At 40.4% G+C, this 12,158-nt stretch overlaps 1 protein-coding gene across 13 annotated transcripts in view; it reads left to right on the top strand.

The window, feature by feature from the left end:
• Positions 1–12,158, top strand: part of Ablim1 (actin binding LIM protein 1) — a 272,608-nt gene that overhangs the window by 208,575 nt on the left and 51,875 nt on the right. The gene's annotated exons all lie outside the window — the stretch shown is intronic.

Below are 12,158 nucleotides of genomic sequence, written 5' to 3'. Positions count from 1 at the left end.
TTCCACTTGGTTTTGCTGTGAGCCTGAAATTGCTTTAACCAAGTCTATTAAAAGAAAAAAAAATGGAGATAGTTGACTTTAAAAGAAGACTTGGTGTCACTTTTAGTGGAGTGTTGTTTTGTGTATAACATTTGGTAAGGTCCAATAGTTAGAAGCAGGAAGGATAAAGTATAATTTTTATTAAAGACTTTAAAATGATCTAGTCTTTCTTTAGCTTTAGCAAAACTGTGAAATAAGAAGACTTCATTTTGTACAGTAACTTTTATGTGTGTTCTCACAAAAAAGTTGAGAGATGACAAATGGCACAGGAGACCTGCCTTGCCAGGGTAGACCTCATCAGGGACCAACTCGTTGGCCAAGCTGCTGGGAACTGGGGAGACACGATGGACCAGTGACTCAAGCAGTTGGACAGACCTGGATTCAGGTCCAGGCCCAGGCCCCATCCAGTGCCAACTAAGACACCTTAGGGACTGATTTCCTCATTTCCCTAAGCTTTGATTTCCTCATCTGTTAAATAGCTGAGTCCCTACCTCACCGTGTTGCTGGGAGAGTCAGAGGGATGAGGTTAGTGAGGTGCTTAGAATAGTATCTGAAAGAAGTAAATACTGAAATTACAGCGGGGGACTGGAAGTTCATCTTTTACTTCTCTCTTGGCCAACAGGATTGTTCAGGAAATGGTTACTAATCGGTTTAGAGAGTTCTCTGCTAGGCGTTTCTGTTGGCACAATGATTCACTGGACACTTCTGGAGAACTTGCTCCGTGGAAAAAGAGAGAGGTCCTAGATTTAGGAAGGGACAGGTGTGGTCCATGTGTAGGTGTGACACATTCTTTAAGGGATTTATAATCTCCTGGGACAGAGTTGGAGAAGGCTCACCTGCCTTACTGGTTCCAGTTGGAACTTTGCTACCAACTCACCTTTGATTATTTAATTTTCATAACAATCTCATGTGGTAGGTTTTCTTATATTGATTTTTATAGATGAGAAAATAAGTTCAGGAAAATGTCTAAGGCCCCACTTTTTGCAAGGCCAGAATTTAGACCTGGGATTTCTGGGTTCCAAAGCCCATCTCTCCACTCTGGGATACATAGTGGGCTGGGGCAAGTGGTCCAGTCATAATAATAAAAGGAAAAATTAAACAAGTGTATATAAGCCCAAGGTAGAAGAGGTGAATTTCAAGTGTAGAGATCTACCTTTGTTTATTTCAGATTCACCTTTTGCCTTAAATGTAGTTATTAAATCTGCCTTGGAATTTGGCAAAAATCCCATTGTAACCAGGTACAGTGGCTCACTTCTGTAATCCCAGCAGCTTGGGAGGCTGAAGTAGGAGGATTGCAAGTCCAAGGCCAGCCTCAGTAATTTAATGAGGCCCTAAGCAACTTGGCAAGACCCAGTTGCAAAATAAAAATTAAAGGGAGGAGGGGAGCTAAGGATGTGACTCAGTGTTTAAGTGCCCCTGGGTTCAATCCCTGGTACAAAAAAATTTATATAGATATATATATTTAATGTATATTTTGTGCAGACATGTTATTCTCTTGGTTTGTAAAAGTACTGTGTTGCATGCTTTGTTTACATTCAGCTAAGAAATATTAGAAATATATATATATATATATATATATATATCCCACTGTAGTATCTTTTAATAACATACAGGATTATTTACTTAGGGGCCTAATATAAGTGAAGCAAGATAAGGAATGATATAGTGGTATTAGTACAACAAAGTTGACTTTATTTGCAAAGATTTAGGATGTTCCCTAGTTCTGATGGCTGTGTGACCTTGATCTTGGTGCAGCAGTTATTTGGCCTCTGAACCTCATTTGTTCATCATAAATGAAGAAGAATTATGTCACCTATTTCAAAGGATCAAAGAAAAAACAATTAAATATTGTGTATTAAAGCACACCATAGAAGAGCCACTCCAAGGATTCACAGCAGCTATACCAGGTCCCTGTTTTTTTTCTCCACTTCTCATATGATTTTGAGCAAGTTACTTCATTTCTCTGCAGTTGACTTTCCCTTCTTGTCCAAATAGTATTTCCTCTGAAGACAGAGAAATGATGATTAGATGAGAAAGCTATTTTAAAAATCCCTTTGAAAATGGTTTAAATCTTCAAACAGGGCTGGGGGCATAGTTCAGTGGTAGAATTCTTGCTTGACATGCTCAAAGCCCTGGGTTCAATCCCCAGCATGACAAAAATAAATAATAAATAAAGTCTTCATCCAATTGTTAATAATCGAATACCACAGATGTACATTGGACCATCTCTACCTGCAGGTATATTTTGCTTTGGAGAAAAAAGTCCATATTTTTAAACAGCTTCCAGGGAGAATCTGGGCCTCCAGGCAGGAATGAAAACATGTGCACCCTCATTGGTCAAGACTTGGTCTGGAAGTGTAGCTCGGTGGTAGAGCACTAGCCAAGCTACGGGTTTGGTCCGGAACAGTGGATTCTGCTTCTGGTTAGGTCTTTACCCCTCCCCTGCCCTGCCCTGTTGGTCTGTTTTAGTTTTTAAGTCACCCTGTCTGTTTATTGAGCAGTGGTTAATATACCACAAGGCATGTCATCATAAGCGTGCAGTTGATCAGGACGTGTCTACAGCTGTGTGGTCACCCCACAGCGCAGTTCGACTGCCCATCTGCAGTCAATCCTCCTCCTACCCATTCTCGGCAGCCACTTGTCTCCTTTATCTCTCGTTAGTTTGCCTTCTCTAGAAATTTTGTATCTGTGGAATCATGGAACGTGTGTGTAGCCTTTTGTGTCTGCCTTCTTTCATAAATATGCTGATTTGTCTGTTTCATTGCACATATGAATGGGTTGGGAGCGTTCCGTTGTTTGAATGTCTTCACCAGTGGAGTGCATTGGGGTTGTTTCTGGATGGGGGCTGTTAGGAATAGCGCTGCTGCGACATTTCCCACGTAGGCCTTTGTGCGGATGTGCTATTTCTCTCGGTTTGGAGAAGTTCTGTGTTGCATGGTTTGCTTACAATCGGCTTTTTAAATCCCTGCCTGAGAGGTTTCCTGTGTAGCCGTGTCACTTCGCGTTCCCAGGAGGAGCATGGGAGGGTTCCCCTTTTTCCATACCCTCCTTGACACATGGTGGGGTCCGTCTTCTTATGTTAGCCAGTGTAATTGTGTGTGGTGGTACTTCACTGTGGTTTTAATTTTACTTCCCTAATGACTAAAGATGTTTAAAATATTTCCATGTGTTTATTAGGCATTAACCTATCTCTTTGGTGAGAGTTGTCTTCTTCTTCTTCTTTTTTTTTTGCCTTTTCTTTTTTCGATGCTGGGGACCAAACGTATAGCTTGGCTAGTGCTCTACCACTGAGCTATGCTTCCAGACCAAGTCTTTTGCTCATTTTGTAATTGGGTTGGTTGGCCTCTTAAAACTGAGTGGCAGACTTCTTTATATAATCTGAAGACAAATCCATTTTCAGATATATGATTTTTGAAAAATTTTTTTCTAATCTCTGTCAAGTCTTTCCTTTTTCTCCCTCTGTGTGTGTGTGTGTGTGTGTGTGTGTGTGTGTGTGTGTTGGGGTACTGGGGATTGAACCCAGGGATGCTTTACCAGTGAGCTACATTCCCAACCCTGTTTATTTTTTTTTTTTTTTTTGAGATAGAGTCTCACTAAGTTACTTAGGGCCTTACTAAGTTGCTGAGGCTGCCCTCAAACCTAAAATCCTCCCACTTTGGCCTCCCCAATTGCTAGGATAATAGGTGTATGCTACTGTGCCCCAGTCTGTTTTCTTGATGATATCTCTTTAAGATAAAGAGAATTTAATCCTGATAATATTCAGTTTATTGAGTTTTTAAAAATGGACTATGCTCTTGATATAATAACTAAGAAATATTTGCCTAAAAAAATATTTACAAAGATTTTCCCCTATATTCTCATCTAGACATTTTATGGGCTTTGTTTTTTTCACTTTGGTCTATGAGCCATTTTGAGTTAATTTTTGTGTGTGGTGTGAGGTGGGGATGCAATTGCTATGGATATCCGGTTCTTCCAGCATCCCTTATAAGACAGACTGTTCCTTCCCCATCAACTTGCCTTGGTACTTTATTGAAAATCAGTTGGCCAAGAACATGTGAAGTAAATTTCTGGACTCTCTATTCCACTGATCTATAAGTCTATTCCAAATACCTAAACCATGCTATCTTGATTACTTATAGCTTTATAGTAACTTTCAAAATTAGATAGTTTAACATCTTCAACTTGGTCTTGTTCTTTTTTTGCTCTTGGCCCTTTACATTGCCATATAAATGTTGGGATCAGCTTACGAATTTCTACATGCAATTCTGCTGAGGTTTTGATAAGGATTGCACTGAATCTGTAGAACACATTAAAGAGACTGGTAGTATCTTTTAGAGAGAGGTGCATTTACGGATAACATTTATTTAAATGGCATTGTTAAGAATTTAACTGCCTTAAAGTTTTTGCACCTTATCGGAAGGGGATGAGAAAGCAGCAGCCATCTGCAGAAAGCTGACATGCATTTGCCCTGGGATGCTGTGCCTTCTTTTATTCTTTATCTCCATTAAAAAAAGAGAGTTGCTGCTGTCTTAGGTTTTGAGCAGGTGGTCAAAGGGAACCAGAGGATTAGAGACTAATTTTCACTCTGAAGTATTCTATGCATCCTAACTCAGAAAAACAAGCTACACAGCCCATAAGCTCAGGGGGTTTGCAGCTGGAAGGCAGTGGGACTGAAAGATGCTCTCATCTATGCAGATTAGCTTTGCACAGGCTTGCAAAAGCTGTCTGGGAGGACTGATTTATTCACCTTTGCCCAGGATGCAAACTTCAGGCCAAGGCATGCCCTCATTATCCTGCCTGTTCCTGATGCTACATCAGGAAAAAGGCTTCCGAAGCAGGTGAGTGTTCAGCTTGGAGATCAGGCCAGTCCAGTTGTAGCTGATACCTCTCCCAATTCAGCAGGGGAAAGTGGCTATAGAGAGGCTGAGTCAGCCCAAGCTGGAGCTGAACAGGAACTTGGGTGATTCCTGTCTCCCTCCCCACCCATGCACCTGTCACGTAAGCAGCACAGCCTTGCTCCTCCCTCTGGCTTGCTCATCTGCCTTCCGCTTTGGAGTTTTGATTCCATTCAGACTGGCATTTTCCTAGTTCGTAATGATCTATATAGATTAATTTGGGGGTTTATAAAATTTTTTAGTTGTCAATGGACCTTTATTTTATGTATTTATATGCGGTGCTGAGAGTCAAACCCAGTGCCTCACACTTGCTAGGCAAGCACTCTGCCACTGAGCCATAACCCCAGCCCCCTTATAAAATTTTATTAAAAGAAGCTAATTTATGGGCCCCACCTTAGAACCATTGAATGCAAAGGTTCTTGAGTTGTTTCCAATAAAGTTAGAATACTGAGTTTTTGCTGATCCATGAACCAAAGCTATGTTTAGGGCAGTCTTAGGAACCGGAAAACAGAAAGCAATTTGTTTATTCCTTTGAGGATTCTAAGCTCCATCTCTGAATCAAGTTAGATCTTTAAAAAAAAACTACAAAGGGAGCCTTGATTGTGTAACTTCTCCTATGGAAGTGACTTCATGCAGTGGTCTTTCAGTGCCACACCCTTGGTAGTTCTGAAGGGTCTCTGTGAGAAACAACCTGAACACATTCTACCATCAGGGAAATTACTGTTGAAGATATTTTTTGGTTTCATAATTGAAGGTCCCCAACTGAGAATCCCTTTGGTCTTGTGGGAAGCAGTGATCAGACATGGGGACCTAGAGTTGAAGCCTGGCTCTTCCTTCTGGAAGCACTGGGGGCTTTGGTTTAGTTTCCTTTCCTGTGGAGTAAGACTGTAAAATGTCACCTATGTTATAAAGTTATTGTGAGACAAGTCACTGAAGGTACCTGGCATAGTGCCTGGCACAGAACAAAGACTTATGGAACTTCCGCCTACGGCGACTGCTATTGATTTAGAGTCAAGAAAGCTTGCCTCTCTGGTGACAGTTTTTCAGGCAGTGAGACTTTTGTGTCCCATTATTCTCCTTTTCTGGCTTCAATACCAAGAGACTCAAATTACAATAAGTATATTGGTAGTCTCTGAAGTTTTAAGGTTTTGATTAATTGTTCTTGAACCTTGGCCTTCTCTAGTAAGCCTCTGCAAGTCTTTTCAGAAGAAGGCAGGCAGAGCTCTAAATGAGTAAAGGTTGACCTCAGGGATATAAGCTGGGGTAGAGTACTCCAAGAGGAAGAGGGTGAAGAGAAGCTAAGGACAGTTTGCAGTCAGGAGCTCAGCGGGTTATCAGATAGCAGATTGTCCAGGGAAGGTCTCCATGATCACAGTTCTCTTTCTCTGTGCCCAGTAGACCCAGGGCTCAATCGAGCCCTCAGAATTTGTCCTGACTCTCAGACACTAGGGAGTTATTTGTTAAGCTCCACTCCTTACCATCAATAATGTCCTTTCTTTATCTTAATAGCTTTCTGTGAACACGACCCTGTGAGTGTATAGCAGTGTGTGATTTTATACAGAAACATAGAATTTTATAGCTGAATGGGAGTTGAAATTATCTGGTCCAGCACTTTTTTCACATTTTTCAGATAAGGGTCCTGGAGTTTGGAGAGGGTAAGTACTGACATACTTGAGACCCCATAGCAAGTTAGAGGATAATACTCAAAGCTCCTAATTTAAATCATAGAGTCCTTTCCTTATACCTGGATTCCATAAGGAATTCAGAGCCGCTTTCTCCCCTTGCAGACAATAGGTTTCATCAAACATTTGGTGTCTTAACACTGAATTTTGCCTTAGAGGAGATAGTATTTCCCCAGAATTCTAGATTATGGGCTGAAGTTCACACTTTAAATTAGAAATTAACCAAACAGTGTTAATAACCAGAAACATCTGATTCAACCAGTGCTATTAAAAACAAGCACATTTTAGCACTTTAAATGTATAGGCAGGTGCTTTGTAAAACTCAGCTAAATAGGCAAATCATTTATGAGCTGAACGTCAGCCAGAATGTGGTCTTTTGCCATGTGCATTTAATATGTGGGAATGCAGAAAATGAGATTAGGAGTATTTTGAGTGGCAAGGTGCAAAGATGGACAGAGAATAGTGAGGGTCATCACTCTGGCAAGCTCTGGCCTCTCAGAATGTGGCTAGAGCTGCAGGTTGTGTGCCAACAGTCACCTGTCACAACAAGGCCCTTACTGTGCTTCACAGGTTAGTCATCAAGAGATGACTAATCTTCCGGCAGGGAATCATGTTTCTCATCTCTCCTTGTGGGTGCTAGTTAATCTTTCATTTTGCTCATGATCTGAAATACTTTTCCTTCTTCTAAAAATGACACTAGTTTAAATAACTGATTCAGCTACATCCAGTTCTGGGTGGTTGGTTTTAGCCAGTGTCTTCAGGTCTTTTCAGCTTTTCCAGGCCCAAGAATTATCACGGTTGCTGGTGTAAAGAGAAATGAAGCAGAGTGGGGCTCACCCATGAGAAGGAGGGGCTCCCTTGTCCTTGAGCCCCTGACCCCACAGCCCTCTAGGCCTGCACTGTTCCAGAAGCAGAAAGACTCTCGGAAGCTCTCAGACTGCCTGTGGCCCTGAATTTCTGGATGTGACATGAATTTGTTGATGTGTTCAGAATCTTGGGATAAAGCAAGTGCATGGGTCAAGACAGCTGTCCTTGGCAGTGTGATGGTTTTATTTCTTAGCAGGATTTGTGCTAATGATTCCATCCATCTTGTGTGACAGTTGACCCAACATACTAACTCTCCTATGCCTGTGTTTGGGAAAAGTGCATCTGTATAGCCACACTCACAAGTCTTAGGAATGGCCCTGAGACCATCTCTGCCCAGAGAGCTAGTAGATTGTCATATTCACCACCACCACCATCATCATTATTATTATGTGCAGTACATCACACCATTTTCAGAATGTCACTCAGTTCTTCATCCAGTGACAATGTAAGGCAGTTACAGCAGTGGAGTATTGCACGGTTATTGATACTATTGAAGAACATACCCTCCACTTCTAACTGCATGACCACAAGCAAGTTGCTAAACCTCTCCAGACCTCATATGTCAGGTAGGGGTAATCACAGTTCTGTCCGCTTCAGGTGATCGTGGCAGATTCACTAAATGTTTATGAAGTATGTAAAACAGTAACAGACACCAAAGAATCCCAATAAAAAGTTCATTTTTATTAGTTTCATCTCTTCTCTGCAATAGAAGTTCCGAGTCTGTGATTTGCCTAAAATCATATTTCAGTACAGACTGAGGTGAAAACTCAAGCCCAGGTGTTGTGACTCTAGGGGTCATGAGCTCTTGCCTCTAGGTCCTATTACAGAGTAACATGAAAACACATTACTGTTGTCAGCAGCTGAGATGATACAAAAGGCTGCTCTTTGCCCATTCCTACCTCTCTCCCCAGAGGTAACCGTAGCACACTAATTGGTTGACATTCTTCTCTCTTCTCCATGCCTGGATACTCATAAAAAAAAAACCATATACACATAGTATGTCCCTCTCATTTGAAAAATGGCAACACTGCCGGCCTTGGAAGACTGATCAGGGGTTTATGTAAGTATTTTCAAGCACTTATCATGGCACCAAGAAAGATGTTAGGGTCCTTTATGTATAGAGATTTTTGGGTTTTGTGCATTAATTAGTCAGTGTTTGTCTTTATTGTTTCTGGGTTTTTCCTTGCTTAGGAAAGCCTTCCTATCCCACGTTTATTGACAGAGCCTTCTATATATTCTTCTTATACTGCTTTAATCTTGTTTCTACTTTTAGTTTTATAAGTTCTTTGAAATTTGTTTTAGTGTAGTTATGATTTAGGAATCTAGATTTATTTTTCTGTAAGTGAAGAACCAATTGTCTTCATCACTTTATTATTATTATTTATTGATATTATTTTGGTGTGCAGGAGATCAAACCCACATGCTAGGCAAGTGCCCTGCCACTAAACTATCATCATCATTTATTGAATAATCTATTCTTTTAGTGTATTTGAAATACCAAAGTTAACATACTAAATGCTCTTGTATGTATGAGTATAAAACTGGTCTTCTGTTCCATTGATTTTTTCCCCCTAACACTGATATTTAAGTACTTTAATTATTTTAGCCTTAGAAAATAATCTTATATCAAGAAAGGAAAATTCCCTCTCTTTGGTGCTCTCTTTTTGAAAAAATGTCTTTGTATTTTTGTGCATTCTTTTTCTTCCATATGAATTTATGGGAAAAGGCCATATGTCAAGGAAACCTATGGCTCCCCTCTCCCTCCCTTTCCAAAGGAAACTCCTCTGAGAATTTTTTTTTTTAATTTTTATTGTTGGTTGTTCAAAACATTACATAGTTCTTGATATATCATATTTCACACTTTGATTCAAGTGGGTTATGAGCTCCCATTTTTACCCCATATACAGATTGCAGAATCACATCAGTTACATGTCCATTGATTTACATATTGCCATACTAGTGTCTGTTGTATTCTGCTGCCTTTCCTATCCTCTACTATCCCCCCTCCCCTCCCCTCCCCTCTTCTCTCTCTACCCCCTCTACTGACATTCATTTCTCCCCCTTGTATTTTTTTTCCCTTTCCCCTCACTTCCTCTTGTATGTAATTTTGTATAACCCTGAGGGTCTCCTTCCATTTCCATGCAATTTCCCTTCTCTCTCCCTTTCCCTCCCACCTCTCATCCCTGTTCAATGTTAATCTTCTTCTCATGCTCTTCCTCCCTACTCTGTTCTTAGTTACTCTCCTTATATCAAAGAAGACATTTGGCATTTGTTTTTTAGGGATTGGCTAGCTTCACTTAGCATAATCTGCTCTAATGCCATCCATTTCCCTGCAAATTCTATGATTTTGTCATTTTTTAATGCAGAGTAATACTCCATTGTATATAAATGCCACATTTTTTTAATCCATTCGTCTATTGAAGGGCATCTAGGTTGGTTCCACAGTCTTGCTATTGTGAATTGTGCTGCTATGAACATCGATGTAGCAGTGTCCCTGTAGCATGCTCTTTTTAGGTCTTTAGGGAATAGACCAAGAAGGGGAATAGCTGGGTCAAATGGTGGCTCCATTCCCAGCTTTCCAAGAAATCTCCATACTGCTTTCCAAATTGGCTGCACCAATTTGCAGTCCCACCAGCAATGTACAAGTGTACCCTTTTCCCCACATCCTCGCCAGCACTTGTTGTTGTTTGACTTCATAATGGCTGCCAATCTTACTGGAGTGAGATGGTATCTTAGGGTGGTTTTGATTTGCATTTCTCTGACTGCTAGAGATGGTGAGCATTTTTTCATGTACTTGTTGATTGACTGTATGTCCTCCTCTGAGAAGTGTCTGTTCAGGTCCTTGGCCCATTTGTTGATTGGGTTGTTTGTTATCTTATTGTCTAATTTTTTGAGTTCTTTGTATACTCTGGATATTAGGGCTCTATCTGAAGTGTGAGGAGTAAAGATTTGTTCCCAGGATGTAGGCTCCCTATTTACCTCTCTTATTGTTTCTTTTGCTGAGAAAAAACTTTTTAGTTTGAGTAAGTCCCATTTGTTGATTCTAGTTATTAACTCTTGTGCTATGGGTGTCCTATTGAGGAATTTGAATTAGAAATTCATTGCATTAATAGGTTCATTTTAAATAAATCAATATCTTCATAATATTTAATTTTCCCATCCAGAAATATTACATGTTTCTATTTAGGCCTTTTATATCCATTAGTTAAGCTCTATAATTTATTCCTTATATAGATTTTTTTTGGTGGGGATACCAGGGATCCAACTCAGGGACACTTGACCACTGAGCCACATCCCCAGCCCTATTTTGTATTTTATTCAGAGATAGGGTCTCATTGAGTTGCTTAGCACCTCACTAAGTAGCTGAGGCTGGCTTTGAACTCTCAATCCTCCTGCCTCAGCCTCCTGAGTTGCTGGGATTACAGGCATGTGCCACCACGCCCTGCATCTTTATACAGATCTTACATTGGAGGGTTTACTTGTTGCTATTACAAACGAAGACCTGTTTTCCCATTGCATTTAATTCTTTTATGATTTTTTAATCCAGTCACTTAACTGAACTCTTCTATTAGTGATAACTATATTTTTTTTTGACTTATCATATTAGCTAAGACCCAAACAATGTAGAAATGATATCGGTGAACTTTGTCTTCTTTCTATCTGTAATGAGTGTACTTCTAATGTCTCACTATTAAATATGATAAAGACATTTTATCTGCCCAGAGAAGTTTCTTTCTATTCCTAGTTTACTGAAGGGTGTACTTTTTACTGCAAACTATACCAGATTCCTAGCAAGGACCCTTTATTCTTTCACCTACGTTGTCCCTGAGAATCCAGGGATTGTCCAAACCAACTTGGACCTCAGTACTGAGGTCCTAGCTGAGCCAGCCTGTTTAGAACTAAAGTCTTCTTCCTTGTTCCTTTCACTTACATTTGATACCAGATATCTTTTTTTTTTAAAGTATTCATTTTTTTAGTTGCACAAAGTAAATTTTTTTAATATGGTGCTGAGGATTGAACCCAGGGCTTCACACTTGCTAGGCAAGCGCTCTCCTGCTGAGCCCCAGCCCCAAACCAGATGTCTTCAGGGCAGGAGCTACTTCATTGCTTCTCTTACTTCTCACACCCCCTGCTGCAATTACCACCCACTACACCCACACGACGGAATGAGATGGACATCATGACCCTAGGTACGCGTATGAAGACACAAATGGTGTGACTCTGCTTTGTGTACTACCAGAGACATGAAAAAGTGTGCTCCATTTGTGTACTATGAATCTAAATGCATTCTGCTATCATAACAAATTAGAACAAATTAATTAATGAATGAATTTTTAAAAACACAAAATAAATAATTAAAAAAAATGAAAAGCAAGTGGACAAGAACACCTTTTCTGGGATTTTCTGGCAGGCACCAGTGAAAAGATGTCATTTCTAGCTTTAATTTAAAGAACTTTCTTTCTGGCTTGGATCATCTTGAAGAGCTGACAACATCTCATGCTCTGGTTGCCAAGGGGCTTTTGTAGTTCCTGCAGGAGGGTGTGAGAATGAAATCTCAACCTGACCTCTAATTTCCTGTTGGGGTTTCACGCAGGTTCAGAAGCAGGAAGTAGCCATAACTTTCTCAGTGCTGTCTTTGCATGTGGTTTAGATGGGGGTGGGGGGGTGGGGGGGG

The sequence above is a fragment of the Marmota marmota genome, unplaced genomic scaffold (genome assembly GCF_001458135.2).
Source record: "Marmota marmota marmota unplaced genomic scaffold, marMar, whole genome shotgun sequence".
Classification (NCBI taxonomy): Eukaryota; Metazoa; Chordata; class Mammalia; order Rodentia; family Sciuridae; genus Marmota; species Marmota marmota.
Note: the sequence above shows the minus strand (reverse complement) of the source record. Positions and strands in the feature narration are given on the sequence as shown.